Genomic DNA, 6,572 nt, shown 5'->3' with positions numbered 1-6,572 from the left:
TCGTAGGTTGATCGTTAAAATGAAATTCGTTAGTTCTAAAAGCCATCATAATTATTTATAGGAAAATGTTCTATTTTTATTTCTCAAACAAATGTTTGGGCCTGAAAACAGGTTGGTCTTATTTTTCTGCTAAGGTTTGAACTTTGAGAATGTTTACACATGAGAGAAAAGTGAGAAAATGTTAATGCCTGTTGAGAAAAGTGTATAAAGTGTGTAGTGAGGGTTTTTACAGCCTTAAAACGTCTATAATAATTGTAAAAAATAATGCTGACTACTTCGCAGATTTCGCCTATTGCGGGCTATTTTTAGAACGTATACTGTATATCTACATGAAAGGTTTATCTTTGACCCGTTGTGTGACTGTCATGCCCAATTGAGCTGTGTTTGCGCTTGTGATGGAGGGCTGTATGTGGGGTTAATTTACTGTCTCGTGTCGTTTCTCAGATCAATTGTTGGTTTGGTTTTGTGGTATTCAGGAGATCAATTGACCGAGGGTCTATACGTTCAAATAATAATTAAAAAATACTATCATCTTTACTTTTACTCAGTCAGTCTCTTACAACAGTGTAGCCTAAATACACAAGCTTTCTAGGAGCGCACCCAATTCATTACGCACGCTCAGAGGCAGGTACCCTGCGGTGTGCACTTTTTTTGGGGGGGGGGGGAGCGGCCTGGTGCCAGGCCTGGGTGGCATGAAGGAGGTTGGTAAAGGTGGTAGCATGATTTGGAGGAACGATGTTTAGTCAGTCAGGTTCTACAACAACATACAGAGGATTTTATTTTTTTCCTTTACATGAGGTACCGTAACTTCAGTTTACGAACCGAAGAAACGGAAGATATTAATGTTTCTGTATAGGCTCTCAGTTGTCCAGGTGGTTTCTATAGTAGAGAAGCTTGAATCTTCGACTGGACTGAGTTGCTTGACGCAAGGAAGCTTCTGCGATTTGAAGCGAAACGTCCTCGCGTCAAGCAACCCAGTCCAGTTGAAGATTCAAGCTTCTCTGCTATGCAAAATATTAATGGTCCCGTCCACGCTTGAGAGCTGTTCTGAGTCACCCCATGAAAAAGGCACATTAATGAGGAATGAATAGAAACTGTCTGGTGTGAAACAAGACGATCCTGCACCGATAGACAAGAGTCCCAGTAAGCAACAATAATCAGCGGAAAGGTGAGTCACGATTGATATCTTTAAATGGATTTGACGAAGGTTGATGAATAAATTGTCTAAAAAACATTGTGAGATGACACCGCAGTATAGCAACACTGAGATAGCAGTATAGCAGCACAGTGCCATTATTCCATTATCTGGGGAGAACCCTGGGTCAATTTTAAGGTCACAGCGAGATATTCAACATATTGTCATTGCCACCATTGTTAGTGCCGTATCTCAAGAACCAGCCTGAAGACTGATTTCATTCATATTTAGCATAAGTATGCACTTGGGTGATCCTCCAACACTTTGGATTTCTGATTTGTGGGGATCGGGGGAGATTTATTACCTCCTGATGACTCTTGTATAAGTTGCACTGGAGTATAAGTCATACCAAACCCAATCTCATGCCAAAGTGCAATGACGTCACAAAAATGATTTAATATAGTAGATTGTGACATTGTCACAAAATTGTTTGTGATGCTGTTCCAAAATTTGGGGTGCCATATGTGGGGAGTGGGGGTGTTTGGGTTCTGATTAGGGTTAAGATTTGGATTAGGGTTAGAAATAGTGGTTGAAAGGTTGACCGCATCACGAAAATTTAACACATTTTGTAACGGCATCACAAAAAAAAAAAAAAATGTGAGACTGGGCTGGTCGCACCAGAGTGTAAGTCACATATTTTTCCCTACCATCTCTTAAATTTGGGATTTCTGTGCACTGCTGAAGTGGCATTTATTCATTTATTATTAGTTTATTTTGTTTAGTGCTTTGATTGCTTTGAAAGTACTATATAAATACAACCCCTGGCAAAAATTATGGAATCACCGGCCTCGGAGGATGTTCATTCAGTTGTTTAATTTTGTAGAAAAAAAGCAGATCACAGACATGACACAAAACTAAAGTCATTTCAAATGGCAACTTTCTGGCTTTAAGAAACACTATAAGAAATCAAGAAAAAAAAGATTGTGGCAGTCAGTAACGGTTACTTTTTTAGACCAAGCAGAGGAAAAAAATATGGAATCACTCAATTCTGAGGAAAAAATTATGGAATCACCCTGTAAATTTTCATCCCCAAAACTAACACCTGCATCATATCAGATCTGCTCATTAGTCTGCATCTAAAAAGGAGTGATCACACCTTGGAGAGCTGTTGCATTAAGTGGACTGACATGAATCATGGCTCCAACACGAGAGATGTCAATTGAAACAAAGGAGAGGATTATCAAACTCTTAAAAGAGGGTAAATCATCACGCAATGTTGCAAAATATGTTGGTTGTTCACACTCAGCTGTGTCTAAACTCTGGACCAAATACAAACAACATGGGAAGGTTGTTAAAGGCAAACATACTGGTAGACCAAGGAAGACATCAAAGCGTCAAGACAGAAAACTTAAAGCAATGTGTCTCAAAAATCGAAAAATGCACAACAAAACAAATGAACGAATGGGAGGAAACTGGAGTCAACGTATGTGACCGAACTGTAAGAAACCGCCTAAAGGAAATGGGATTTACATACAGAAAAGCTAAACAAAAGCCATCATTAACACTTAAACAGAAAAAAAAACAAGGTTACAATGGGCTAAGGAAAAGCAATCGTGGACTGTGGATGACTGGATGAAAGTCATATTCAGTGATGAATCTCGAATCTGCATTGGGCAAGGTGATGATGCTGGAACTTTTGTTTGGTGCCGTTCCAATGAGATTTATAAAGATGACTGCCTGAAGAGAACATGTAAATTTCCACAGTCATTGATGATATGGGGCTGCATGTCAGGTAAAGGCACTGGGGAGATGGCTGTCATTACATCATCAATAAATGCACAAGTTTACATTGATATTTTGGACAATTGAAAGGATGCTTGGGGATGATTAAATCATTTTTCAAGATGATAATGCATCTTGCCATAGGGCAAAAACTGTGAAAACATTCCTTGCAAAAAGACACATAGGGTCAATGTCATGGCATAGGGTCAATGTCAACGAGCAGATCTGATTTGATGCAGGTGTTAGTTTGGGGGATGAAAATTTACAGGGTGATTCCATAATTTATTCCTCAGAATTGAGTGATTCCATATTTTTTTCCTCTGCTTGGTCTAAAAAAGTAACCGTTACTGTCACAATCTTTTTTTCTTGATTTCTTATAGTGTTTCTTAAAGCCAGAAAGTTGCCATTTGAAATGACTTTAGTTTTGTGTCATGTCTGTGATCTGCTTTTTTCTACAAAATTAAACAACTGAATGAACATCATCTGAGGCCGGTGATTCCATAATTTTTGCCAGGGGTTGTAGTAATTGTAATTGTTATTGATAACAAATGCATGATTTTTCGGTATATAAGTCACACCAGAGTATAAAGTTGCAGCAGCTCTCAAACTAATTAAAAAAAAAAAACTTTTACTCCAGAAAACACAGTAAGCTCAATTAACAATGTTGTTAAATGTGCTGTTGATAGATCTTATGATGACTCAAACATACACTTACGTTAAACTCTCATTTCACTGAATCAACTCACAAAGCTAAATTTGTATGATGATAACTCATGAAATTCAGTTAAAATTTCAGAATTCATTATGTTAAGTGGAAGTACATTAAAGAAACAGGCTGCTATGACTTACTGAATGTATCCCTTTTTTTACAGTGTACGTTTGTTATATTCGTTTCTCAGTCAACAACAGAACAAGGTATAAAAACAGTAGCGTTGCTAAGTATTTTTTGTTTTGTTTGTTTGTTTGTTTGCTTGGAGAAAGACAAACATTAAACTACGTTTTCATGAACATTTTAGGGTGCCTATAATTTTGCACAGTTCTGTATGATGGAATCGTCTGTCAGAATTAAAGAACACAAGATCCTTCCTGTTATGATGGCAGAGGTTAGCTATGATCAGAAAATCTTTCTCAGATGTCACACATTATAAAGAGATATTGTCCCAGTTATAATGAGAAAAAAATGTGAGAAATATTTTCCTGTAACCACAGCAGTCATGCAGTTTGTGATGCGATCCCGATCCAAGTTCTGATCATGCAGGCCGGCTAAGAGCAAATAGCATCGTTCTTGTGTAATGTTCCTGGTGGGTGGTCCATACTCTTCTAGATGTGGAAACTGAATTAGCACCCGGCCAATTTTGTCCACGATCTGGAAACATTCTTGAGCTTCCAGAAATGAGCTTAATATAGGGCTGCAATAAAACACCTTCAGCCTCTGGCATGTTGTTTCACCAAATAACATCTAACTGGCCATTACTCCCCATTGAGGCTAATGGTCACACTAATTAGGATAATTCCATAAAAGGCGCTGTGTTTAGACCAAACCGTGGACAAGCATTAACTTAATGACAGAGACTGACCACTCTCAAACGCTGCCTGTGTGCACTTTCTCAGACACGCTCTGCAGCTCCGTGCACGCTGATGCATGGAGGTGTGCTCGCCCAGCCGGGCACCGGGTCACGTTACACACAGTGGAAGGGTCAGTTCAGATGAGAACAACGTTCATGTAAACACACAGAGATAGATGAAAACTGTAAAATACCCTTTGTAAATAAAAAAATATATATATATGTTTTTCAAAACTTGTTTAATATTTTTATTTTTCCAGACTTACTTAGAGTTTAATGGTTTTCTCTGACTGGTTGGCATGAAGTTCCAACAGTCTAAGACCAGCAATGTTATTACTGTATTTCCTGGAGTATACAAAGTCATTTTTTATTTTTTTTTATTTTTTTTACTAGTCCTTTTTTACTAGGCCTTTGACTTAAACTCAGGTGTGACATATACTGAAAAGTCACAAATTTGTTATTCATAATAATAATTACACTATTTATGTAGGACTCTCACAGGAATCAATGTACTAAACAAAATAAACTCCAATAATAAAAGAATAAATCCAATAATAAAAAGTACACTTCAACAATGTACAAAAATCCCAAATTAATGAGCTGATAATACAAAAAAAATAAATGCGACTTATACTTCAGTACGGTTTATTCTCAAGGTCGGTATCTGGACATTTAACCTCGAGGGTTGGGTTTTCTCTGTGAAAATATCACCAAACTCGAAATACATGTAATTTGGTCACTTTTCAAAAGGGGTAAGACTCGTCAATAAAGTCAATTTAACATACAATGGTTCATTCATTTTAGTTCAGTTTGGTGTATAAATCTCATCGTTCCAGGCAATGATAGCTGTCAGGTGGCCGTTAGAAGCAAGTTAGAGACAAGAAAAAACAACTAATTTCATTAAAACAGCATACAGACTGAGCGTGTTTTCACCAAGCAGACAGCCACGGAAGCACAAATTCTCACCTTCGGATTGGCCACTTTGTCGAAGTGACATAGCGCCGACCTTGAGAATACTCCGGAAAATACGGTACTCAACTTTTTATTAGCGAATTAGCTTGTCAACTAACTCTGAAAAACATTCGTGGACCAGTTATCTTCCATTAAATTTACTTCCACAAAACAGCTAATCAGCTAAGCCAACTTTTTATTAGCGAAATAGTTTTTCATTTAACTTTGAAAACCATTTGTGGACCAATTATGTTCCATTAAATTTAATTCTACAAAACAGCGAATTAGCTAACAGCTAATCAGCTAAGCCAACTTTTTATTAGTGAATTAGCTTTTCATCTGACTTTGAAAACCGTTCATGGACCAATTATCTTCCATTAAATTTACTTCCACAAACTGTAGTCAGCTCACATTTTAATTTGAATGACATTCTAACAGTCTAACATAAGAGCAATGTTATTACTTGTATCCAACTTATTAAATTACTGCCCATAATTATTAATGGATTGTCAACCAGTGTTTGGCTCAGTTCAGTTAATCAGCTAACAGCTACTGTAAGACAACTTTTTTTTTCTTTATGAATTTGCATTTCAGCTAAATTTGAAAACCATTAGTGGACCAAATATATTCCATTAAATTTACATACACAAACTGCAAGGAAGCTAACATTATAATTTGAATGAAGTTTAACAGTCAAAAATGTTTGCAAACCTACATATCTTTTTTCCTGTTGGAGCTAGTTCAGTTAGCAAACCTGGCACATTGCACAAAAGCAACAAGCATCACCTCGAGGAGATGGAGGAGCAGGAGGTCAAGCCAGAATAGAATTATTACATCCGCCAAGGACGTAATAAATCATTGGCATTTACTTATTTGTGTCTCTCTCTGTCTGTCTTTTAGCAGGATTACATCAAAACCACTGCACGGATGTTGAGGAAATTTTCAGCACAGATGCATATTATGGAAGAATCCATTAAATTTTGGAGGTGATCCAGATTCGGATTTGGATTCTGGATTAAGTTTCGCTTTATATAGGGTTTGAAGGATTACTTTTAGTAGGATTACATCAAAACTACTACACAGACGTTGATGATATTTTCAACACAGATAGATATTAGGCCATAGAAGACGCTATTAAA

This window comes from Thalassophryne amazonica, chromosome 3 (genome assembly GCF_902500255.1).
Source record: "Thalassophryne amazonica chromosome 3, fThaAma1.1, whole genome shotgun sequence".
Classification (NCBI taxonomy): Eukaryota; Metazoa; Chordata; class Actinopteri; order Batrachoidiformes; family Batrachoididae; genus Thalassophryne; species Thalassophryne amazonica.
This window is presented reverse-complemented; position numbering follows the sequence as displayed.